Source organism: Trichechus manatus, unplaced genomic scaffold (genome assembly GCF_000243295.1).
Source record: "Trichechus manatus latirostris isolate Lorelei unplaced genomic scaffold, TriManLat1.0 scaffold00008, whole genome shotgun sequence".
Taxonomy (NCBI): Eukaryota; Metazoa; Chordata; class Mammalia; order Sirenia; family Trichechidae; genus Trichechus; species Trichechus manatus.
Genome location: NW_004443944.1, coordinates 28,321,019 through 28,347,983, shown reverse-complemented (window position 1 = coordinate 28,347,983; position 26,965 = coordinate 28,321,019). Strand labels below are relative to the sequence as shown.

The 26,965-nt window shown below is 41.5% G+C and overlaps 1 protein-coding gene across 3 annotated transcripts in view; it reads left to right on the top strand.

Annotated features, from left to right (window-relative positions):
- The first annotated feature begins 7,982 nt into the window (after positions 1-7,982).
- PHF20 (PHD finger protein 20) overlaps positions 7,983-26,965 on the top strand; it is a 139,011-nt gene continuing 120,028 nt past the window's right edge. For all 3 annotated transcript variants that reach the window (XM_023724969.1, XM_004370388.2, XM_023724979.1), the window contains exon 1: positions 7,983-8,078. The gene's annotated coding sequence lies outside the window, so the exon portion shown is untranslated. The remainder of the gene's footprint in view (positions 8,079-26,965) is intronic.

The following is a 26,965-nucleotide window of genomic DNA, read 5'->3' as shown; positions in this document are numbered from 1 at the left end:
TAATAAATGTTTAATAAATATTATCTTTTTTTTTTTTTTTTTATCCAGAAGAGATAAAGATTTGGAGTAGCACAGCAAAGGTAGGTGTGTGGGTAGAGGTAAAAGGAATATTTGGAAAATCTTTAGGGAACATAAATGTAACTTTTATTTCCCCATCTTTTTGCTGTTTTTTTTGCGATCAAAGGTCTTATTCCAAGGCATATTGTGGGAGGACAGAAGCCTTCTGGGGCAAGGGGAGTTCAAAGTGGACAGGACCCAGCCCTCCTGTCTATTTGTAAGGTTTAATTTTTTGGGTTTTTATGGCACCTTTAATTTCTACTTTAGGCAGGTATGCAGAGGTTTCTGCTTCTAGTTTACTTCCCATAATACCTTCTGAAAATAAAAGGTGAGTGGGAGGAGAAGAGGTGTTGATTTAGTTCCTGTGATAAATAAATCTTTTTGGAAAAAGCATAAAGACCTGAAAGGTGCTTGGAAGTAGCACCTGGGGACTAAGTGATATAGGCAGGTGTCTTAGTTATCTAGTGCCACTATAACGGAAATACTACAAGTGGATGGCCTTAACAAAGTTTAGTTTCTCACAGTGTAGGTGGCTAGAAGTCCAGATTCAGGGTACCGGCTCTAGGGGAAGGCTTTCTATGTCAGCTCTGGTGAAAGGTCCATGTCTCTTTGAGTTTCTGCTTCTGGGCGATCTACACGTGGCTTGACATCTCTCTTCCCCCATCTCTGCTCTGCTCGCTTGTTTAATCTCTTTCATATTTCAAAAGAGATTGACTCATGATACACCCTACACTAATCCTGCCTCATTAACATAACAAAGACAGCCATTCCCAAACGGGATTATAACCACAGGCATAAACCAAACACCAAATCCACCGCCTTCATGTGGATTCCATTCATAGTGACCCTATACAACAGAGTAGAACTGCCCCCTAGGGTTTCCAAGGCTGTAAATCTTTACAGACACAGACTGCCACCTCTTTCTCCCATGGAGCAGCTGGTGGGTTTGAACTGCCGAACTTTTGATTAGCAGCTGACTGCTTTAACCACTGGGCTACCAGGGCTCCTCCACAAGCACAGAGGTTAGGATTTAAAACACATTTTGGGGGGACACAATTCAACCCATAACTGCAGGGAAGGCAGGGAAACCGTAATAAAGTGTAAGAGTACCTGTGGACCTACCTGTTTCTCCATTATTGTTCTTCAGTGACTTCCTTTGGTGGTCCTATTTACAGCCCAAAATTTGGAATTTATACAGGACATCAGCTATTTTTTAGGTTCAGGGGAACTGTGGGCTGCGCTGAGGGTGAAGTTAAGGAGGTGACATTTCAGGTCCACAAGTGCAGGGCAACAGAGAAGAGGGAGAAACCTTTTGGGTCGTAGTGAGTGAATACGCAGGCAAGAAAGAATCCAGAGGTCTGAGCTGTAGAGCACCAATTATTAATGTAACCCCCTCCCTTTTTACTTTTGGACTTCAGGTTCCCATAATTACACGGATAATCTCAATTGTATTTTTGTTCCTTGGCATACAATTATCATTAGCCTTGATACAATCCCCTTTGATCGTTCGTCCTTCCTTTCTTCCTTCCTTCCTTTCCTCCCTCCCTCCCTTCCTCCCTGCTTCCCTCCCTCCCTCCCTCCTTCCTTCCTTCCTTTCTTTTTTTTAATGTACAAGGATGTTTATTAAAGCATTGTTTATAACAATTAGAAACAGAGTGAATAACCATCAGTAGGCAAATTACTTATTGCAACATTGTTTATAAACTTTGGAAACACAGAAACTGAAGGGCCACTGTATTTTTAGTTACTCTTCTTTAGTCTCCATTCCCTGTCTCATTTCCCTATATGGGTGTATGTATATCCATGGATAAGATATATTTTTTTGTGTGTTTTTTTATTGTGGTAAATATATGTGTAAAAATATTTGCCATTCAACATTCTTCACATATACAATTCAGTGACATTATGTTTATCATGTTATTCAACCATCACCATTACCCATTTGCAAATTTTTCCATCACTCTTAACAGAGCTCAATGTCCCCCTTTTCCCCTCCTTCCCCCCATCCCTGGTAACCACTAATAAACTTTGGTCTCTACACACTTTCCTAGTGTAGATATTTCACGTAAGTGGGCTCGTACAATATTTTTCCTTTTGTGACTTATACATTTTGTAAAATGTATAAGGAATTCATTCTCTTCATGGCTGAGTAATAGCCCATTGTATGTTATCCATTCATCTCTTGATGGACACTTAAGCTATTTCCACCTTTTGGCTATATATTGTCGAATTTATAGTATTTTCCTTAATGATTTATCTTTTTTTGTGTCTTAAGGATATTTTCCCCTACATCAAGGTCTCAAGACAATTTCCAGTACACCTCTTTTAAAGATACACATGTTGATGACCTTGACATATGTGACATATCATGGTCATGGCAGTTAAGATAGGTAATAGGTTAGGTGCATTCCTAGCTGGATAAATGGAACATTACTCATTTCTCTCCCACTCAGGAATGAGAGTTAGTGAGAATAACATCATAGGAATAACCTTGAAACCACTTCTATTTCTTAAACTGTAAGTAATTTGCAGGGTTTTAATTATTACAGGTAGCAAATTACGGTAATGCATTCTATAACTGTAGAGTTATATCTGGGGAATCTTATGGAGGACAATTTGCAATTTCTGTGGAAGAAAGTTCTGGTAATCTACTTCCCAAAATTAGTTTGTGAAAGTCCTATGGATTATAATGGTCTGATCTATTGTGCATGGAGTTGCCATGAGTCTGGGGGGTGGGGGGAAAGAGGAACTTGACAACAGCTAACAAAAATCAAAATTATAAATGCATATATCCTTTGACCCAGATATTTCATCTCTGGGAATTTATACTACAGGTTTGTGGAGTCTGTTTGTAAGTGGAGCATTGTATGTAAATTACAAAAGCTTGGGAACAATCAAAATGTCCATCTATAGGAATTGATTAAACAAATTATAGTACATTCACACAAGGAATACTGCGCAGCAGTATAAATAGATAAATAAGTTATTTTTATGCCATTGTATAAAATGTGTTGTATCATGCGTGAAATGCGTGTAGTGAAAAAGGTGGAGAATTGTGTAAGTGCTTCCTTTTGTATGTTGTTGTTGTGTGCTGTTGAGTCAATTCCAACTCACAGCAACTCTATACAACAGAATAGAATTGCCCCTTAGGGTTTCCAAGACTGTAATCTTTACAGGAGCAGATTGCCAGGTCTTTTCTCCCACGGAGCAGCTGGTGGGTTGGAAATGCTGACCTTTTGGTTAGCAGCCAAGTGTTTAACCACTGCACCACCAGGGCTCCTTTCCTTTTGTATGAACGGGTCAAAATAAGAATCTATATTTAGGTTTGCTTACATATGCATAAACAAAGCCTGAAAGGATTCATAAGAAAGTGAGAAACTGGAAACTGGACCGATAAAGGACAAGAATTTGAAGATTTTGTATTATGTACCTTTTATATAACTTCTAGTATTTGAACCATGTGACGGCACTATTTAAAAATGAAATGACAAAAAGTTAGAGGAGTGAAGCAGAGTTCCTGGATTGAGAGACTTTATTTAATTGACCTCTTTACCCTTTATAGGGTCGCTGTGAGACAGAATCGATTAGACGGCAAAGGGTTTTACCCTTTATAACCTCCATTCCCTTAATCCCTGGGGCTAAATTCCTCCGCTTTCTTTTTATCTTTGGGCAAGAGTGAATTTCAAAAGAAGCCCTGGTGGTACAGTCACTAAAGCAGCTTGGCTGCTAACCCAAAGGTCAATGGTTCAAATCCACCAGCTACTCTCAGTTGAAAGATGTGGCAGTCTGCTTCCGTAAAGACTGCAGTGTTGGAAACCCTATGGGGTAGTTCTATGAGTTGGAATTGACTTGATGGCAATGGATGGAGTCAGGTTCAACCCACAAGAGATATTTATTAGATACGTTTAAATTACAGAGAACAGTGCTATGTACTGGGTTCCCAAGAGAAAAGAACAGGACATATAATCCCTGTTCTTGAAGTGGTCCAGGTGGATTTTAACACTCTTCTCGGTGGCTAGGACAGGAATAAAATTGTTCTCCTTTCTTTCCCACTTCTCACAATCTTGCAAAATGCTGGAAATATATTGGAATTCCTACTTAATTCTCCTCCCCCTCACTTGGAGAGCAGGAACTTTCCATCATGCCCAGACTGGAGAGATCTCAGGCCAGGGCCAAGACTCAGCCCACTTCTCTCAGGCCCCTGGCGCCTTGTCTGGGTTGTTGGACCTCATCTGCTACTGCGACTGTGGTTTCCTGCTTCCTGAGTTCTCACACTCAGCTTGGTGCTGCAGAGATCACACCGCAGTTCCTGCTTTGAGGACTGCCATGCTCAATCTTGGTGATACTCTGAGTTCGTGGTGTCTGGGGTTGAGAGTCACAGCTAAGGGGGTTACTTTTCTGCTCTAGTTTCCCCCCTTTTCCCTTGACAGACTCATTGTGAATGCCTTGGGGCTGCTTAAGGACAGAGTATAAAGGTTTACTGGATAGAAATTGAGAAAGCTCAATTCCCTAATTGAATACTCTATCTGGCTTTAGGGCTTTTGTTCTGCTTCTTATTAGCCAGGGGTGTTTTGAGTTCTCTAGACAATGAATCTAGTAAGAAAACAATGAGAATATCATTTGTATAGAGCTTTTCAGTTTACAACACATTTTCCCACCCATTAGTTAATTTAAATTTGACAATTCTGTGAGTAAGAGTAGGTATAATTCCATTTTACAGTCAGAGAAAACTGATGCTTAGTGAGGATAGGGACTCTTCCATGAAGTTATTAAATGCCTCTTGTGCTACTGGATAGATTATGTGAATACAGGATTTCATTTTGGAGCTATATAGTCTGGGATTATGGTTTTGATATAGTTAGATAACTAAGAGGAGAGAGTCTGCTCTCTGGAGTTGAAGCTGCTATTCACTTATTCATTCATTCTTTCATTCACAACTATTAGCTGAATGCCTATCATGTGCAAAGAAAGGCTCTGCCCAGGAAAGAATTGGAAGATTGAGAACAACTATTTATGAAATGCTGGGGGAACTCTTCAGGTGGAGAATGGATGCTGTTAAGGAGACAGTGGTAGGATCTGGGTTTCAGATGAGAACTTAGCAAATTGGAAATCTCTGTCTAGCAGCCAGTGAGTGTCTGGGTCAGGAGAAGCTGGCAAACATTTAATCAAAAAGAGTTTAGCTCCCAAGATACTTTATTCCTATCTGTATCAGGTTATTTTTGCCTGGCCGCTGTCGATCCCCTCCTCCCATTTTGGGGTGGGGGGGATACCCTTAAGGGCAAATTGTCTCTCTCTTCTCTTGACAGCCTGGACTCATTCATGTGACCTGAGATTGGCCAATCAACAGCAGCTGCTGGCCAGGACTTTGCCTCTTGAGTGAGTGACTCAAAGATGAAGGGATGTTAGACCTGAATCCCAGTAGTGGTGTCTGGTGCTGGAGGCAGCAGAGGCAGCTACTTCTTGCTTCTTGGCCCTCTGGAACTGCCCTCCTGTCCATTTGTTTGCCAAGCCTGCCCTCTCATTGACGCTCTGGGCCCCTGTCATGGATTGAATTATGTCCCCTCAAAATATTTGTTGACTGGCTAGGCCATGATTCCCAGTATTGTGTGATTATCCACCATTTTGTCATCTGATGTGATTTCCCTATGTGTTGTAAATCCTATCTCCATGATGCTGATGAGATGGGATTGGCAGCAGGTATGTTAATGAGCAGGACTCCACCTGCAAGATTAGATTTTGTCTTAAGTCAATCTCTTTTGAGACATAAAGAGAGAAGCAAGCAGAGAGACATGGGGACCTCATAGCACCAATAAAGCAGCACCAGGAGCAGAGCACATCCTTTGGACTTGGGGTCCTTGTGCTGAGAAGCTCCTTGATTGGGGAAGATTGATGAAAAGGACCTTCCTCCAGAGCTGACAGAAAAGAGAAAGACTTCCCCTGGAGGTGATACCCTGAATTTGGACTTGTAGTCTACTAGACTGAGAGAATAAACTTCTCTTCATTAAAGCCATATACTTGCAGTGTTTCTGTTATAGTAGCACTAGATGACTAAGACAGCCCCCAATATCATTGTAATATATTTCTCTCTCTCTCTCTTTTTATGATAGACAATGTTAGTGCTTGTACTTGAAACAGCCAGAAAGAATACTAACTTACAAATAGTGATGATTTCTTTACCAGGCTGTGAGCTCTTCCAGAGCAGAGCCTAAATCTAATTCTGCTTTGTGTCTTTGGTACTCATCTCATCCCTGGCTCTCAATACTTGCAGGACAAGTCAGTGAAGAACCAGATGTTATATCTGTGTGGGACTACAGGGTCTAGGATTCTTGGCATTACTGCAGTTGTGGGGCAAAAAATGCGCTCTATGCAACAACAGCCACTAGCATTTGAGCAATTTCATGTAATAAGCCCAGAGGATCCTGGGAAGGTCCTTTCTTCCTGTATTTAAGCACTTGTCTCAGTTCATGAAGGTGGTTCTGGTCCTCAGATTGCTAGAGCTTTTGTCCCTGGTTCCCAGTACCTCATCCTGAGGGCTGCTGTCTGCCCTGCCTGCCTCAGCTGAAAGTGCCCTCTTCAGTCTCCAGCCCTGATTTGGAAAGCACTTCCTCTATCAACTCAGATCATAGAAAAGAATCTATTAAATTTTTTCAGTAACATTTTCTTTTCTTTCATTCCTTCCACAGATACACATTGAACAACTACTATTTGGTAGGTTCTGACAATTCAGTAGTGAATGGGGAAGTATACAAACACAACCAAGAGAACAACAAGGACAAAAAAAATTATGAATTGTGTTAAGTGCTCTGTTGAAAACAACAATAAGGTAAGGGTAATTGCCTCAGGGGAGGCATGTGATCCAGTGGAGCACTTCTAGATAATGTGGCCAAAGAGGATCTCACTGAGGAGATGACACTTAAACTGAGATCAGCATGCTGAAGACGCAGTTTTGTAAACAGCAACAGCCTATGCAGTGGCCCAGAGGCTGGAAAGAGCTTGGAAAGAGTCATGGAAACTGAAAGTGTGGCCACAGGATGAGCAAGGTGGGAGGGACAGATGGAGAGACTGATAGGTTGTTTTAAGCAGGGCAGTGACATGATTACATTTTAAGAAGCACAATCTGGCTGCCCTGTCTTTCTAATATAACATAAACTCGCCTATTGCTCCCACAAACGACTAATGTTTAGCCTTTCTCCTTGGAACTTCTCAAATCCCACTGGAAAAACATCTTAGGCCATTCTAGGTTGGCTGCAACTCAGGCTTTGGCCTCAGTAGCAAAATACAGCTCCTCTCCTCAGTAGCAACTGGAATCCCTTCCTAGGAGTTAAAGAGGCATAGCAGGGGGTGGGAGGAACCTTGGCTTGTTTGCGGACTTGAAAGGCCCTGAGAACGTGGGGGAGCTGGATGAGTGAGGACTGCATAAGAGGCAGGTTAGGTCTAGGCTTGGAAAAGCCTGGTAGGCAGATAGGCTACAGTGAAGATTTAGACCTTAATCCAAAGAGCAGTGAGATACAGGTTTTGAGTTCTGAAAAGCTCCCAGTCTGTATGTGAAGAATGGATTCGAAGGGGAAAAAGTAATGGGTTCGAGGAGATCACTGTCATCTGGGAGAGAGTCATGGTGGCCTAGACCAGAGTAGTGGCACTGAGATGGAGAGAAGTGGGAGGTTTCGAGATGCATTAAGGAGGCAAAATTAACAGGTGATGGATAGTGTTCAGTCCTCGGCTTCGTGTGAGCTCAGTGATTATGCGCGAGCGGGGACTTCGTGTTCTGTAGCCGGGCCCGGGCCCTGTTCCCGCGCGTCAGGGCAGTGGGCGTGGCCCGCGCGAGCCGTCGCCACGGTGATCGAGTGGGGCGGGGCCGAGGGCGGGGCAGCTGGGTCGCTGCGTCACTCGGTGGTGGCGATGGTGCGTGTGGGGGGGGCGGGGGATACGCTGGGCGCGTCCCCGGGGTCACGTGGTGCGCAGCACGCAGAGTCCTTCTGTCGGTTGGTCCTGGAGCGGCGCAGCCGGAGCGGGGCTGTGAGGTGAGCTCGCGGCGAGGCGCGGCGAGGCGAAGCCGGCTGGCGGGGCCGGCTCGGGCCCGCGCCGTGCGCGCGCCGTGCAGGCGGGGACGGGGACGGTGACGGACGCCACCGCTGCTCAGGTCTCATGCCTAGCCCCACTCCCCACTTGGCCCCGCTCGCCCAGCCCGGAGGGAGGCCGGTGACCGCTGCAGAGAGCGTGGCGGGCGTGCGAGCGGTGCCCAATCCCCGGGGCTTCCCGCGGGAGTGACGGCGGCTGCGGCCAATCAGCGTCGCCCTAGGGGGCTGGGTCGCGGGGTGCGGGCCCGGGGCGCGGAGCGGGCCGTGTTGGGGGTGGGGGTAAGCGCTAGGGTTCTAGCCCGAGTCGTGCGGCCCGTAAGAGTCCCACTGCCAGCCCCTGTTCTTGCGTTGTGCTTTGGGAACGCGTTTTCTTTTATTGACTCTTATCCTATTCTGGGGAGCACACTCCTTTCTCAAACCCCCAATATAGGAGTGCCCCCTTTATAGTTTTAAAAATGTGGGCAGCGTACCTTCTTTTTTATTCTTCCTCCTTGGGGTATTATCTGCTTCCAAAGCTTCCCCAAACTGAGGGTGTACCCCCTTTTCCTAGCCTCCCCAAACGGGGAGCACAGTCCCATTCTTAAGCCTCGCAATCTGTGTATGCACTGCCTTTCAAATTTGCGGCTTCGCCTGGTTAATGAATCGCTCAAATCTGGGTCCAGTATCCAAAGTTTTGGGGTACTTTCTTATATTCCTATAAATCCAAGGAAGAATTGCTATCTCCATGCTTTCCGAGTGTTTAAATTTTGAGACCACTTCCTTTCCTCAGCCCTTCAAGTCTGAGGCTGTACCTCATGTCCACAGTCTGCCGAAAATGAAATCCAAATCTTGAAGTTTAGGAGCACTTATTTCCAGTTCCACAAAATCTAGGAATTCACTGCCTTTTCCAGTTACTCCATTCTTGGGCTTGCACCTTTTTCAAGAGTTCCCCAAATCAAGCTACCTTATTTTCTGGGGAGATTTATTTATTTTCGTATCTGAGAGTGTATTAGTTTCGTGTGCTCCCAAAATGTACGAAATGCACCTTTTTCCCTTATAGATGCTTTTTAAATCTGGGGGCACAGCTTTTTCATAAGTCCCCTCATTCCTGGGCGCTGGTCCATGGTCCTTGAGCATGTCTCCATTCCACAGTTTCCTACCCTTTTTAGCTCTTCTGCTATCCAAGGAAGACATTTTTATTCCGCAGTTTCCTTCCCTCTTTGGAACCAGATTTCCTTGTAGGTGCTCTCCCTGTCTGGTTGAGTGCACCCTGTTTCCTCTTCCTACTTCTGGTCAGTGCATATCTTTCTTCAGCATGCTAATTTGTGCTTCTGTGGCCCTTTTTTTGAGCACACTTCCTATAGTCACACCTCCTGAATTCTCCCTCTGAAGGGAGGACCCTGAAGATTGGATTTGGTACCCTAGCCTTTATCTTTCTGCTCTCTGTGTATTTATTTGGCTTGCCCTATCTCTTGGCATTTTTCTGGTTTCTAACTCCCTTTGAGCACTGCTTTGCTTACTGAGTGGCTGAAGAGATTTTCCCTTCTTTCCTCTTGCCGCTTGAGGTGGCCTCAAGTCCGGACTGTCTGGCCCCCCAGTGCTGAATTCAAAATGGAAAGGAATCCCTTGCATTTCTTTGGTTATCCACAGGGCTCTTAAAATACTCCTGGTGGCTTGCTTTCTATAAGATTCTGTTTAGGTGGATACTGTTTTCTTTTTTGGTTTATCTTTCTGCTGGGAAAAAACCTCAAGAGATTTTTCTAGTTCTGCTTTCAGCCCATAAGCTTCTTCCCTACATAACTTCTTCCTTTTATCAAAAAGAGAGGTCACTGGAGGAATCTCTTGGTCACTCTTTCCGTTCTTGTTCCAGGGGTGGGGGTGGGGGATGGATACTTTCTCTCCCTGGTCATGCTCTCACATAAACTGCCAAGCTTCCCCCTGACCACCTGCCCCACGCTCGCAAATTTAAAATCTGCAAATATCTTGCCTCTTGTCTCTTAAGAGCCTCTCAGTAGGTTCTTTCTTTTGCATTTCCCTCTCCCTTTCCAGATCTCGGAGCCCTGATGGCGCAGTGGTTAAGAACTCAGCTGGTAACCAAGAGGTTGGCAGTTTGAATCCACCAGCTGTGCTTTCGAAACCCTGTGGTGGGGCAGTTCTACTCTGTCCTTTAGGGTCACTATGAGTCGACTCAATGGCAACGGGTTTTTTTTTTTTTTTTTTGGTTTTCCAGATCTTACTCAGGGCTTCTCAACCTGAACCCCCAACCAGATTTATTTCTCCACAGCTGGAATTCCAAGTGCTTATGGGATGGTGACACCTCTGACCTTTCTCCCTCTTGGGAAGTACTTGAGTGTGCAGCTGTATGAGGCCTCAGTGGGGGAGCGAGTTGGGAACTGAGAAGCTGCACTGGCAGAACAAGGCAGGAAAATACTGCATTTTTAGGACCAAGTTCTTCTGAATGTTATTTGGAGATTGGATGTTTGCCAAGCACCTGCTTCTTAGGGATGCTGGGGGATTTAATGATACTCCCAGGAACCTGTAGGAATTAATGGGGCTTGTGGAGAAGTGCTCTGAACTGAGTGTTAGAACTTGAATAAAATTAACCATTATTGTATTTTCAGAGCAACTAAGCTGTTTTATATTTATTGTACATGAAAGCTCTAGAATTAAGTTGTGTTATTTCAGGAAGTGAAATGCATCCATCTCAAGTTTCGATCAAGTGATCGTTAGTAAATAGCAAATTCACGAAAAAATATTGGCGGTCCCTCTGAGCAGTACCTAATAAAATATAGTCTACAGAACATGAACAGGTACTTTGTCTCTTTATTTGCCTCTTTGTTACTTTTTCTCTGTGTTTATCTCTGTGTTGCTGAACACCAGTGCTTCTCAAACTGGACTGTGCATACAAATCACCTGTGGGGTTTTGTTACAATGCTGATTGTGATTTGCAGGTTTAAGGTAGGGCCCTAGTGGCATCCCAGGCAATGCTAATGATGCTGAACTATGCTTTGAGTAGTGAGGTTCTACACACGAGAGAAAGATTTCTCTGTAGAAATAGGAAGATGGTGGTAGGCCTTATACTACGATACCGTTTTCCATTTTCCCTTTATCCAGACAGTCATGCCTTAAAGTTTGTACAAGGCCATGGTCTCCTTTTGAGGACTGTTAATACTTAATTACAGTTAATCTTGCGTTAGCTTTTTAAACCGTGGCCCAGACTTTTCCAGGAGCTTCATTTCTATGTATATTGACAAATTTAAGTGCTTCAATATGTTCTTATTAAGTGTGAACATAATTCTTGACATAGAATTATTCTACTAAGTACTGCAGAGCTGATAGAATAATCACCAGCATGTCTCTGGTTCCTCACCTGTCAGCCTGCCACGGGTAGGGAGTTGGAGATACCACAAATCAGCAGGGTCACAGGTGTTGGTATTTCCAGGGAGTCCTTCTTGGTTTTCTGAATTCTGTAGATTGGCCTGCGGAAGGCCTGGGTAAAAGTAGTTGCCTGAAACTTGAATGGAAGCTGCTGGTTGTCCCTGTATGGGTGCTCCAGAAAGGCACATGCTGGTGGAAAGATGACATTCTTTGATGGAGATCATGGCTTGCAGTGCCCTTTCTCCTTTTGTACCTACACGTCTAAATCTATTCCTATGTCTGACTGGGTTTTTCCTTTCTAAATGTCTTACGTTATCTGTACCTATTTCCCTGACTGTCACCTGTCATGGCCCTTTTCCATTATGATACTATTCCAGGCCCAAATCAGGACAAACCTGAATGACTAGGCTGTTTTGTGCCCCCTCTGCCCCCCCCCCACCATCGGTCACATGAATGTCAGATCCTCGTCAGTAACTGATTTGATCTGTATTTGGCTCTAGTCCCAGCTCTTCCACTCACTGGCTAAGATACCTCAGGCAAGTGACTTAATGCTGCTGGGCCTAGTTCTCCCCATTTGCAAAATGAAGGGCTGATTATCTCCAAGGTCTGACCTGCTCTGAGTCTTTGTCAACCCAATGTCTGGGAGCTTGTTGTAGCAGATATGATTTCCTTCACGTGATCCTTTGGGCAGTCTGCCAGTCATTCCCTTGTCCGCGTCACTTCTGCCACTGTCTCTTTTCTATCCAAAGCAGCCAGCTTGTTCTCAAACCCAACTTCAGCATTCTTTTGCCTCCATGTTCTCTGCCAATGCCATGCTGTATTTAATTCAAAACTGCCTAAAATTCTCAAAAAAGTCTTCCTTGAGTTCTTCATTCAGTGTTAGCTATTTTCACCATCACTGAGAGGGAGGCTATAGCACACATACGACCATGTTTATTTGTAAATTTTCTTATTAGATATTATTTTTAAAATGTTTTCCCTGCCTGTTCACCCCAACATTCTATTTTGATTTGAATTACCAAGGCAGATGCATGAAATTTAAAGGTGAAGCATGTAGTTTGCCTTTGGCTAGAGTTTGGGGAAAGGGAGATTAATGCTTTTAGCCCCTTTCTCCCAAGATATCCCATATCTGTAGGGAATCAGCTAACTGTAACTTCTTCCTGCATTTAAAAAAACAGAGCAACTGATTGCTGATGAGTAGATTCTGACTCATGGCTACCCCATGTGTGTCAGAGTAGAACTGTGCTCCATAGGGTTTTCAGTGGCTAAATTTTTTGGAAGTGAATCACTGGGCCTTTCTTCTGAGGTGCCTTTGGGTGCCTTCCAGTTAGTAGCCAAGTGCGTTTACTGTTTATACCACCCAGGGACTCCCTTGGTTTTTAAAGGTACTTAAACTTCCAATCTGGAATTTGAAAGTTCATCCCAAGTATAAACAGCAGTTAACAATTACTTCCAAGTGCTCTTCCTCTTAGGAACACAGCCACAAAACCCCAGACAAGAAATCCTGAGGACAATAATAAGAAATCTCAATTTCAAATAAGTTCATCAATGAACAATATTAGTCCTCTGAGAACACCTGGTTATTCTCAAAGGCAGTTGCTGGCACTGTCTAGAAATCAGGGTTCAAAAGTGTATATAATCTTCTTTCTTTTCTCCCTTCCTCATCTTGCTAGGAAGTAATATGGGGAAAGTTTACATTTTTCTTGATAAGCATTTTTTAAACCAAAATGTGTGCTTAGTCTGTTTCCTGGTTAGATTTTAAGCTTGGAGAAAGGGAAGGTGTTGTCCCTGTCGTATTTATCTCTCTCAAGGACTGCCCCTTACAGGTTGTTGACTGACTAACCATGGGGTCACCTAATGGAAATTCAAACCCCAATTTTTAATCCTGCTTTGACTGGAATTTGGATTTGCGAGACCTTGGGTTAGATCTCCAGTCATGCCTTTCTTTCTTTCTTTGGCCAAATAATGGAAATAATGAGCTTGCAGAAATCCTGTAAAATTTTAAGAGCCTGGTATGGTATGAGTCACCAAGTGTAACTATAGGGAGGTTGTAAGAAAGAGAGGTGGAGCCTGAATGAGTGGACTTTGGGGATGAATGGAGGGAGGCTAAAGACCGGGAAGGATTTAAAATGATGGTTTTATTCAATGACAGTTCATCCATGTCAGGAACATAATCCTGGAATTTTAAAGGCTAACTCTTAGGCATCTTTTTTTTTTTTTTCTTTGTGCCTCGTCTTTTTATATAAGTGAGGTCATACAATATTTGTCCTTGTGTGATTGGCTTATTTCAATCAGCATAATGTCTTCAAAGTCCATCCATACTGTAGCATGTATCAAGACTTCATTTCTTCTACTGGCTGAGTAGTATTCCGTTGTATGTATGTACCACATTTTGTTTATCCATTCATCTGCTGATGGACGTTTAGGTTGTTTCCACCTTTTGGCTATTGTGAATAGTGCTGCAGTGAACATTGGTGTACAAGTCTCTTTTTGAGTCTCTACTTACAAGTCTTTTGGGTATACACCTAGTAGTGGAATTGCTGGGTTACAGGATAGTTCGATTTTTAGTTTTTGAGGAACTGCCACACTGTTTTCCACAACAGCTGTACTGTTTTGCATTCCCACCAGCAATGGATAAGGATTCCAACTTCCCCCCATCCTCACCAACATTTGTTATTTTCTGTTTTTTTATTTTTAATCCTGGTGGGAGTGAAATGGTAGTTCCTTGTGGTTTTTATTTGCATCTCTCTGATGGCTAGTGATGCTGAGCGTATTTTCACGTGTTTGCTGGCCATTTGAATGTTGTCTTTGCTGAAGTGTCTGTTCAAGTCCTTTACCCGTTTTATGATTGGGTTATTTGTCTTTTTGTTGTTAAGTTGTCAAAGTTTTACATGTTTTGGTTATTAGATTCATGTCGGATATACGGTTTCCGAAGATATTCTCCCAGTCAATAGCTTGTCTTCTTACTTCTTTGGTAAAGTCTTTTGATGAACAAAAGTTTTTAATTTTTATGAGGTCCCATTTATTTATTTTGTCTTTTGCTGTTTGTGCTTTTGTTATTAGATATAATCCATTGTTGAAAGCTAGGCCTGACAGCTTTGCCCCTGCTTGTTCTTCTAAGAATTTTATGGTTTTAGTTTGTGCATTTAGGTCCTTAATCCATTTTGAATTTGCTTTTGTGTATGGTGTGAGGCATGAATCCTGTTTCATTTTTCTGCATGTGGAAATCCAATTTTCCCAGCACCATTTATTGAAGAGACTCTTCTTTCCCCATTGAATGGATTTAGCACCCTTGTCAAAAATCTGTTGACCACAGATGTGTGGGTTTATTTCTGGACTCTTCAATTCTATTCCCTTGGTCTATGTGTGACTCTCAAGCATCTTAAATGATTATTTGGGCTCTCTGTCCTAATACAGACCTAATTTTCAAGAGGCGTTAATATCTCTTTTTTTACATGGAAAAGGTCTGTGGGGTAGGTGCATGGACATGCCTTCCTTGCTTCTACAAATGCACAGTATTTGTGATTTCTAGGTTGTGGAAACCTGGCCTGGCAATGTAGGCATTTTACAGTAATAATAATGGCTAGCATTTTTTGGAGTTCTCTATAGAATCTCATTGAATCCTCACAACTGATCTATTAACACCACTTACCAGATGAACAAACTGAGTCCAAGGTCATTTAGCTAATAGGCAGGGTCTGGGATTTTTTTGCTCCAGTCCCAATGCTTTTACATACTCTGTTTCTACCTTACTTTTACCCCAGAGGTTTCAAGAAGTCACTTTAGTCACAGTATCAAACATGTGGCAGCCTGGAACACAGGTCTGGAGCATGGTGGAGTAAAGGGCCTTGCTAACCACACCCCAGATTCTATTCCTGACCATGCAAACATCCCTTAATTGTAGAAGCCCAACCCTCCCAGTGCAGGCCACTTTTCTTGAGTTTCCTGGGCACAGCTGGTTTGGACTGCTTGGCTGTCCCTTGGCCCCATGGAGTGGCCAATACTGTCCATTGTGCTTTGATGAGTAGGAAATTGGTTGTGAGAATTGAATAAAACTGGTTATATGAGAATTAATCAGTTGCTGTCAAGTCGATTCCAACTTGTGACAACTCTGTGTTGCAGAGTAGAACTGTGCTCCATAGGGTTTTCGTAGATGTGACCTTTTAGAAGCAGATCACCAGGCCTTTCTTCTGAAGTACCTTTGTGTGGATTTGAACTGGAAACCTTTTGGTTAGTAGCCAAGAGCTTTACCATTTGCATCACCCAGGGACGTATATGAGAATTAGACATCTGTAATTCAGGAAGGCAAGATAGTTAAAGAGGCCACTTTTCATTTCCATGGTATGTAGTGGCAGGGACCCAGGATTTGGAGGTAGAATCTTGTCCAAGTTTGAGTTCTAGCATCTGCCACTCTCCTGGGGCCACGAGTAACTTGCGTATTTGGCTTAAATGTTTCATCCCTCTTACTGGATGGATGTTGGAAGTAGACTTTTCCAGCATGGCATATTACTTAATCTGTCTGGTCCTCTATTTACTCACATAAGTATCATCGTAATCACTTTACATGGATCATTGGCAGTATCAGCAAATGTTACCTTCCCCTCCATTTCCTAATCTGTAAAATGGGAATAAAAAAATCCTAATTTATATGGGTATCAAAACTTGATGAACTATGAAGAGTTGAGTATATTTACCATTATTATTTTTGTTTTATTCCTCTCACAAAATGTTTGTAAACTCTCCTCGTCCCATGGGCCTTGTTTGTTAGTTTTTATCCAAAACTACATAGTAGTGTCTACAAGAGATAAGGAGTGTTTAAAAATTTTTTTTTTTCATTTTCACACCTTAAAACTTAACAGTAATCCCTTTATATTGTTAACGTTCAAATATCCCAAAGGTCTTGTTTTTAAAAGTGGTATAAGTGTAGTGAGTTTTGGAGGGAGACCAGCTTCTTAAATCCCAGCTCTTCCACCTTCTAGCTGGGTGACTGTGGGCAGGTTGTTTACTTGATCTAAGCCTCCTTTCCTCCCCTATAAAATAGGGATAATACTGTCAACTTCTCTGCATTGTTGGGTATGAGATATTTGTCAAGGATTTAGCACACGATAAATATTCAGTAAATGTTAACCATTTTCTAGTATTAATAATAAGGCCGGGAATAAAAGTTAAAGAATAAGGTAATTAAATTAATTATTATATTTTGTGCCTTTAAAGCTCATAGGCAGTGAAATGGTTGGAGTTTTTTACATTGTAATTCAGGAAAAAGTCTTTAGAGACTCCATTGGTAGAGTGATGATTTCATCTCCAAGTAGTTTACCTTTGTGATACAATAATACCTCAGTTAAGGAATCCTGTAAGAACAGCTTAGCTAGGAGTGTTTTAAAAAATGATCCCCCTCCTTCTCCCAAAAACAAAAAAACAAAAAAACCCCAACACAAAATCCACTCCAGAACTATCAACATTTGCACATTGAAACCTCCAGTGACAGAAAAAACAGAGGTTTTCTTAGGCCCCAGGGGTGAAATCTGTCTTCAGGTGCCTCATTCCTTCTGCTTTGCCTTCTTCCCCCTGCCCTCAATGAATAATAACAGTTCCTGCGTTTACCCATGGATAGCACTTTTCAAAGAGCCTCCACAGGGTTATTTTGAATCCCTGCAACCCTTGAAGTGGGTGATACTGGTCTCTGTTTTTATTCCCATTTTGCCAGTGAGGAAGCTGAGGTTATATCATTTAACAAGCATCTGACCGATCACGCATAGGCACTGTGCTTGCTAGATGCTGGGGTTGTGAACTCCTCATGGGAGAATCAGTTCAGAAATAGCCAGTTTCAGTGTAGAGCGATGAATGCTGTGGCCCATAGAGCAGGCCACGCTTCAATGAGAGAATTTCTAGGTTGTGGAAACCTGGCCTGGAAATGTAGAAGGAAGCCCTTCACGCTAGGTCCAGCAAACCCTTCTGGGAGGTACTGATGGTTGACCCCAGTCCTGAAGGTCCAGGCAAAGGAAACAGCTTGTTGGTACAAAAGTCCGGAAGGTTGGAACTGCAAGGAGTTTGGGTGTGGCTAGAGTGTGGGGCGCAAGAGCAGTAATATCCTTGAGAGCTTATTAAGTGCTAGGCTCTGTGCTAAGTAATTTTTTATCTTCATAACACCTGTATGAAGTAGGTACTGTTACTATCCCAGTTTTTTAGATGAGGAGCCTGAGGGTCAGAGTGGAAATGACTTGTGCAAGGTTATCTGGTAAACTGTGGAGCTGGCTTATAGTTGTTATATCTAACAACTCATGGAACAACATATAACAACTATGAGTTGCTGGCCATCTGCTAAGCCTGCCTGCTTCCCTCCTTTTAAATTCCCATCTTTAGAGACCTCTGATTTGGTTTGGTCTGGTCTGGTAACAGCCAACTCACAGACGGTCTTGATGTAGCACTTAGTAACTTGAACTCTGTTCTGTAGGGAAGCCACTGAACTGTTTTAAACAAACGATAAAATTTGCATTTTAGAAATATCACTGTCATAGTAGTGTGGAAGATTAGCAACAGTGTAGTAGTTGATCCAGTCAGACTGCCTGGGTTCAATTCCTTGTCCCACTGCTTGCTAGCTTTAAACCTCAGTTTTCTCATCCTCATTACAAACCTATGATAAGGTAGATGCTAAATGAAATGATGTATTTAAAGCACTTAGAATAGAAATCTGTCATAAAATACACACTCAAAAGATGTCAGCTCAGAAGACAATATTGATTTGTATCTGGGAAGGGTGTAGCCGGAGGTTTGGAGCTCTGATGAGAACTAACTCAGTAATCGAGATTAGAACCAAGGGGGGCCTGAACCAGGCAAACGCTTGGCAGTGGCAGAGACCTAGAAGTAGGTGCTACAAAATGGTGACTGAGAGTCTAAGGCAAGGGAGGGAGAGGAAAGAGATGAGGGCGATACTCATGTCTCTATAGAGCTTGGCACATTGGCCAGTCTTGGGGCCTTAAGTTGTGAAGGGGAGAAAAGGAGAAGGAACTTTTGAGGGTAAGATGATTAGCTCGGTAAGGTTGAGTAATGTGCAAAGGTCATATAGCAAATATATTTTAGAACCAAGCCTGGCACTAGGCCCTTTCCACTACTTCTGGGAAGATCCACTGATATTAACCCACACATTCTCATTCATTTGGAATGAGTAAGCTCAAGCCATGTTTGCTGTCTGTCTCAATTTTAATTGTGGAAGGAAAAGCTTGGCTCTCTAGAGAAGGCATTTCAAGTATCTGGAAAGAGGGTAAGGACGTTTTTGGGGTATATTTTCTTTCCTCTTTCCCTCCTTCCCTCTTTCTCTCCTTCTCTCCTCTCCTCCTTCAAGTAAAAGGAACTAATTTAGGTCCTTTAGTATGACTTGGGAGAGCGCCTTTTGTTTTAGATCCAGTCTTCTGTGTTCTTGAGGATAGTGGTGGTAGAGTCCTTGTCCTTACTTTAAATTGTTGTTTCCCTGGGACTAAAGCTGTACCCTTTAGTATCTTCTTTAACATATTGGATACTATTTGTGAATATTTCATAATAATGTTTTAACTGTAATACTTTGAGTATTGACTGTAATCCTTGGTCAGTGTCCTTTTTGCTAGTACTAGTATAGCATCATGACCATCACCAATCCCGAATATGTTATTTAGTGTTTACTGTGCTAAGCACTTTATGTCCATTAGCTCATTTATTCCTCACAACTCCAAAAAAGATAGGAGTTACTAATCCCATTGTATAGATGGACAAACTGAGTCTCAGTGATTTTTCTTATTACTCAGTCAACAATGAGTGGAGCCAGAATTGATACCCTGTTGTCTAACTCTAAAGCTTGTCTGTGCTTCCCATCCTTAAGTATTCCTGGCCTTCTTCTGAGGCAGAGCTTTTGGCAAAGAGTCCCCTTAGAGGCTTTCTCTCAGGAGATCTAGGACACTGGACATGCTGATATTGTTTATGCTCTTTTGGGTCATCTGCATGGGCTGCAGGGAGAGTCTCCACCACTTGGGCTCAAGGCTCTCTTGAGGAAACCTCATTCCTGCCTGACGCTCTTTGCTTCTAGGCTGTTCTTCTGCCTAGAATTCTCTTCCCTCAGATCTTCACATGGTTGTCTTCTTGGCATTTAGGTCTCTCCGCTGATACCAGCTCCTCAGAGAGACCATTTGATGTGACAGCCTTATATAAACTGTTCCTCCAGTGTCACTGGTTCACATTATTTTGTTGTTGTTTTTTTTCCACAGTACTTATCACTGTTAGAAATTATCCTTTTGTGTGTGTTTATCTTGTTTATTGCCTGCCTTACCTACTAGAGAATAGGGTTAAGGAGTGTCTTGTCCTCGCTCTATCTATCCCCAGCACCTGGCACACAGCAAACACTCAATAAATATTTATTAAATGAAGGGGTCATAAAGATTTAAGCTGATCTTTCACTTGAAATGTCCCTCAATTGAAAAGGTGCTGCCTTGAGTTTAAAAGGCACGATCACCCTTTAATGGAGGTTGAATGCAAGCCTGGTGGTAAGTACCATTAGGTTATCCCAAAGCCTGTTCTGTAGTTTCTGGTGATTGACGTTCTTTCCTTGAGTGTCTCAGAGTTTATTTTCTCCTAACCCTGTCCCAGAGCTAACTCATTGAAAGATCTTTTCCCATATCATCTATCACTTTCAATTCTTTTTTAGTTTGACCCTCACTCCTTTCTCCCAGACCACAATGGGATTCCTGAGGGCAGGACCTCCAGTTGCTATGGCGATATTACTCTTTCACCTCTCCCAAAATAAAATCCAGAGTCCTTGTGAATACATTATTAACCGTAAATGTATAGTGAATTCAGACAATTCTGCCACCATTTATTGAGTACCTACTTTATGCTAGACATTTTAATAGGGGCTTTGCAAACCTTTTCTCATCTAATCCTCATAGCACCCAAGTTAGAGGCCATTATCCCCATTTGATGAATGAAGAAAGAGAACTCAAAGATGTAGCTTATTATAAATAAGAATGGGGTAGCAGTTAAGAACCTGGACAGAGGAGCCATAGGGCCTAGATTCAAATCCTGACCTAGATCATTACTTTATGGGTGTCCTTGGGTGTCCTTAACTTTTGTTCATCTCTTTCCTCATCTTTACAATGGGGATTAATAATAGTACTTACCTCTTGGGTTGCAAGAATTAAGTTAATTTATATAGGGTTAGCTATTCTTACTACTGTAAATTTTTTATGTAGGTCTTGTCAGTGTGCATAAGAGTATTTTATCTACTCCTTTTTGTAAGGTTAGTTCATATTGTCATTTTAGTAGCATTCTTTATTTTATTTATGAGGCAGCTGTCAAGCTCCAATAATTCCTTTTCCTAATAGAGCTTACAGTATAGTCTTACTATACTAAATTTTGCTTAAATATTCTCTTGTTCTTAAACATGTGAACTATATCTGGTTTTCCCAGGATCATGTAAAGAGCTATTGTTTTTTTTCTTGTTTTCACAAAGTATTTATTTTTAACATTTTAAGTACTTTAATTGAAAGTTTACACAGCATTCCATTCAACAATTCATACACATATTGTTCTGTGACATTGGTTTCTGTCCCCACAGTGTGTCAGCACTCTTCCCATTTCCACCCTGGCTTCCCTGTTTTCCATCCCTCCAGTTTCCCTGCCCCCTTTGCCTTCTCATCTTTGCTTTTGGCCACATGTTTTAAGTTTGGTCTCGTATAGTTGATTGTTCTAAGGATCACATTCCTCATGGTGTTATTTTTTATTTTATAGGCCAATCTATTATTTGGCTGAAAGGTGACCTCTGGGAGTGGCTTCAGTTCCAGATTAAAAGGGTGTCTTAAGGCGGTAGTCTCCGGGGTTCCTCTAGTGTCTGTCATTCCAGTAAGTCTGTTTTTTTTTTTTTAAATGAATTTGAGGTTTGTTCTACTTTTTTCTCCGATTCTAACTGGGACCTTATCGTGTCCCTGGTCAGAGTGGTCGATAGGGTAGTCAGGTACCATCTAGTTCTTCTGGTGTCAGGCTACAGGAGGCTGTGGTATGTGTGGGCCATTAGTCCTTTGGACTAATTGTTTCCTTGAGTCTTCGGTTTCCTTCACTCTCCTTTGCTCCAGATGTTAAGAGACCAATAGTTGTATCTTAGATGGCCACTCGCAAGCTTTTAAGACCCCAGATGCTACTCACCACATTAAGATGTAGAACATTATCTTTATGAACTGTTATGCCAGTTGACCGAGATGTCCCCCGAGACTATGGTCCTTAGCCTTCAAAGCCCAGTAACTCAGTCCCACAAGGTGTTTGGATATGTCTAAGAAGTTTCCATAGCTGTGCCCTCTATGTGCTCTGTTATATAATATAAATATACATGCAGCACATACAAATATCTATAAATACCCAGAACTATACCCATGTATGTACTCACATGCCCTCCCAAATGCCCTTCCCCATCTATATAGCATACTTATCTGCCTATGTAACCGCTTACAAATTATTGCTTGTTATTATGTTGTTGCAGAATTGTGTATATGGTAGAGTAGTTACCATAATTGTCCTTTATTCTTGTGTACCCCTCAGTGTCTTCATGTGCATTGGTCATGTTGTACTGACTTCCCCCATATTGTGTATTGCCTTTCCCTTCACCAGATTTAACACATGTCTACTATCTAGTAAGTACTGTTTTTTTTTTTTTCCTTGTTTTCACAAATGGTTTGTTTTTATCTTGGGTTGTATTCTTCAGATTGAAATTACTGGAGTTCAAGTGTATAAGCAATTTTACGGCTTGTTCTTTTCTTCTAGATTGAGGTATAAAAAGATGGCCATAGTCAGAGCTCTAGGCAGTGTTCAAGTGTCCAGTTTACCCGCAGCTGGGCCAATGTTGGATTTTGTCCTTTCTGAAAAATTAAATATTTCTGCTTGTTATATAATGGTGTGATCATTCTTACACAACATTTTGAACATTGTCCATTCACTTTACTTTCCGGTATTCAGATTATGTTTATATCTGAAGGCATGAATGTAAGCATAGCAGGACTTTTGTAGGGGAAAAAGCGGGAGAGAACATGGACCTTCGAGAAGTGGTTTGTCAACCTGTGAGTAAATCCCGTTTCCTCTGATGAGAGGGACGCCTCCTGTCTTGGAGGATCTTGGAAGCCACTAGCCCTCTGAACTGCAGTTTCTTTTCTGTACCATGGGAATGTTACACTTCTTAAGTATGTCATCTGGCAGTTGTGATGATCCAGTAAGATAAAGATGAAAGGACTTTTGTATTTTTAAATAATATTTTTTAAAAATATGAGGAAACATAAAGAAGTAATAAAAAATTAAAAATTGTACTACCTAGATAATCCCTGTTGACAATTTAAAAAAAGGGAATACATTCATAAAATTTTAACAGTATAGAAAGGTAAAAAAATGAAAAGTTAAATTCTTATCCCGTTACTTTTTTTAAAAATTTTTTTAACACTTCCTTTTTAAAATTTTATTTATTTTTCTTTTTGTATTATTGTAGTTTAAGTGAAAGTCTACATTTCAAGTTAGTTTGTCATACAAAAATTTATACATACATTATTATGTGACCCTAATTGCTCTCCCTGTACTGTAACAGCACACTCCTCCTTTCCACCCCTGATTCCCCATGTCCATTCAGCCAGTTCCTAACCCTCTCTGCCTTGTCATCTCACCTCTGGAAAGAAGCTGCCCATTTAGTCTCATGTATCAACTTGAGCTAAGAAGCACACGCTTCATGAGTATCATTTTATGTCCCACAGTCCAGTCCAATCTTTCATGCCCTGTTACTCTTACTAAAAGAACTACCTAAAGAGTTTCTCAGTTCCTTCCAAGAAATAATTTTATGCTTATGCTGTAATATATCTATGCCTATATTTATGTTTGTGCTTGTTTGTTCACATGAAAGGGATACTACCGTACATGTGCTTCTGTACCATGTTTTTTGCTTAATGTTTCTTGCAGACGGCTCCATATCAGCATGTACCGATTGCCATTATTCCTTTTAATAGCTGTACAGTATCCTATTGTATAGATGAACCATAATTCATTTAACTAGGCCTCTCTTAATGGACACTTTGATTTGTTCTCAGTTTTTGCTGCAGAAATTGCAAAGCTGCATGGATCATCCTGAAAGATAATTTGGCAAACTTTGAAGGTGTACCTGTAGAATAAGTTCCTGGCAGTGGGACTTCTGGGTCAAAGGATGTATACATTTCTGTAGATAATGTGCAGTTGCCTCTAGAAAGGCTTTTCCAATTTATGCTTCTGCCAACAGGGTATGCGCATGTGCCTTTCTCCTCACTGGGTATCCTCTAAGTTTTTTTGCCAGTCTGAAAAGTAAAAAAAAAAAAAAAAAAAATGTTATTTTGATTTGTATTTCTTTTAATTTAGGATGAGGTTATGTGGATATAATATCACATGTTTATTAGACCTTTTACCCCCGCTGCCCCCAGGTAATTTTCCAGTTCTTACACTTTGTCCATTTGTGAGTGGTTTGCCTTTTTTGTTCTTGGTTTGTATGAACCCTTTGTTAATAAAGGAAGTTAGCTTTTTGTCATATGTGTTGCAGTTAATTTCTCCCAGTTTGTCATTTGTGAAAGTACCTTTTAAACATACTACACAGTGTGCATTTAAAGCTTTCGTTGTCTTGAATCAGGCCGTTAACCGGGAATACTTTTTTTTTTTTAAACAAAATAAACTAGGCTCTGTCTCCTGTGTAGCAGTGAACTCCCATTGTAGGTAAATTTGAATGTAAAGGTATAATTTTGGTGTCCTGCCAAGGTCTTTATTTATCCTACATAAATGCAGATTGCATTAGATTTTTTTTCTTTTAGTCAATTTTTCCTTGTGTCGTTACTGAACATACTCACTTTCTTCTTATTCTGGAAGCTGGAAATTTTTGGAAGGAAAAGCTAAGGTCCTCAAGGATAGATCGGTTAAAGGCTACAGAATGTTAGCACTCTTGTGTCTTCACAAAAATGATTTGCCTTTAAAACTCAACACAAGAAGTAAAAATGTACTTCTTATGTAATATGTTTTTGGAAGGTCCTGCTTCTGTCTTGAAATCTTCCTTTTTTTTTTTTTTTAAAATTCTTTGGTAGATGTCTTCAAATTAAATTGAGACTTTCAGATGATTTCTCTGGTGCCCCTCGCTTTTGCCCTTTGTTAGTGCTTGGTCATTTGTCCGAGTATTTGTGTCTGAATGGACTGGAGCAGGGACTGAGTTGGATTTCTTATCCCTAATTTCCAGGACAGTGCCTTACTGATGGCAAGTACTCACTAATGGTTTGTTGAAAGAATTGGTATGAAATTTAAAAACAAACCCAGTCACCTCATAGGGGTGGAGGGAGGACTGGTGATGGGACATGAAAGCCCCATCAGCCTTTCTCCTGTTCTGTGTGATAACAGAGAATGAAACTTCAAACGGGTGGGTTAGAATTACAGTGAAATAAATGGCTTTTAGTTGATGATTAAGAAGCACTTTTTTGACAGTTCAGCGTAAAGAGGAATTGTTTTTCTTGAGCCATTGGGAATACTTTGCTCATATTCATTCATTTATTGCTTTGCTCCCTCATTCCAGTGTTTTGATTGTAAGGCTTCCTAGGGTGTGGGGTGGGAGAGAGGGGAGAGGGAAGGTGTGTGGTGGAAAGAAGTGATTCCAAAACCCATCAGATCTGGGCTTTTTTTCTCAGGCCTGTCACTTAGTAGCTGAACCTGAGCTAGACTAATTTAAGCCTGATTTCCTAATTTGTGATAATACACTTAATAATAGTTACTAATTCTATAGTCCTTAGTGCTGGTGGTGCGGTGGTTAGTGCTGGTGGTGCGGTGGTTAGAGCGTTCAACTGCTAACTGAAAGGTTGGAGGTTCAAAACCACCAGCTGCGCCATGGGAGAAATATGTGGCAGTCTGCTTCCATAGATTTACAGCCTTGGAAACCCTATGGGGTCGCTATTAGTTGGAATCGACTCGACGTCAGTGGGTTTTGTGTTAGGTTTTAGCGCTATATAGCCTTGTGCTAAACTCTTTACGTGGATTATCTCGTTTAATCCTCACACCCACTCCTTGGACATAGGTACTGTTATCATCACCATCCCCATTTTATGAGAGGAAATCAGAGGGGTTAAATAACTTGTCCAAGTACATTCAGCTAATAAGGGGTGGAGTTTGGGATTCAAGCCCAAGCTTTTAACTCCATTACATTATGCTGCCTGTGTAAAAGTGGGCTGTCCTCCTGCATGGAGCCTGACAAGTAATAGCAGCTCAGTGCGTGTTCAATTTTATTTTGCCTTTTTGTTGGGTATCACCTTTTTATATAATCTGGGATGCCAAAACATTATTCAGGATATTACTTGGTGTACATGAAGTCAGAGAGAGATAAAAAGGTAGATAATTTGACATGGTATTTCAGGCAAACCAAAGTGAAGACTTTTCTGTTGATTGGATTGTATTTACCTGTCACATTTGTTGTCTCATTTTCCTGGAGTGCGGTAGATAAACCAGTCAAATCTGTTTTCAGTCTTCCTTTCCTAGCATCCGTGTAGATAAAACACTCCTGCTCACATAGCTTTTCAGTTTATTAGTTTTCAGCTTCCTTGATTATAACTGTCTACCATTCCTGCCTCATTTTGATTTGCTTTGTATGCTCCCCAATATCAGCTTCTCAGAATGGGAGGTTTAATGGATAACTCATCCATTACATTTTTTTTTCCTTGTGGAAAATTTCCATTGTGAAAAACTTTATATGTTTAACAATTAACTAAAAAACCTCATTGCTATCAAATCGATTCCGACTCACAGTGACCCTGTAGGATAGGGTAGAACTGCTCCATAGGGTTTCCAAGGCTGTAATCTTTACAGAAGCAGACTGCCACATCTTTCTCCCTCAGAGCAGCTGTTGAATTCTAACGACTGACCTTTCAGTTAGCAGACCAGTGCTTAACCACTGTAACACCATGGCTTCTTAAGGATTGTCTACGACCTGTTTTTTGCCTTTTTTTTTAAAATTGTACTTTAGATGAAGGTTTACAGAGCACATTAGTTTCTAATTAAGCAGTTAATATACATTTTGTTTTGTGACATTGGTTGCCAACCCCAAGACATGTCAACACTCTCTCCTTCTCGACCTTGGGTTCCCCATTACCAGCTTTCCTGTCCTCTCCTGCCTTCTCATCCTTGCCCCTGGGCTAATGTGCCCATTTAGTCTCATTTTGTTTTATGGGCCTATCTAATCTTTGGCTAAAGAGTGAACCTCAGGAGTGAGTTCAGGACTGAGTTAAAAGGGTGTCCAGGGACCATACTCTCAGTTTCTCCAGTATCTGTCAGACCAGTAAATCTGGTCTTTTTTTTGTGGGTTAGAATTTTGTTCTACCTTCACGTGAAGGTTTACAGAACAAATAGTTTCTCATGAAACGGTAGTACACATATTGTTTTATGACATTGGTTAACAACCCCACGACATGTCAACCCTCTCCCTTCTCGACCTT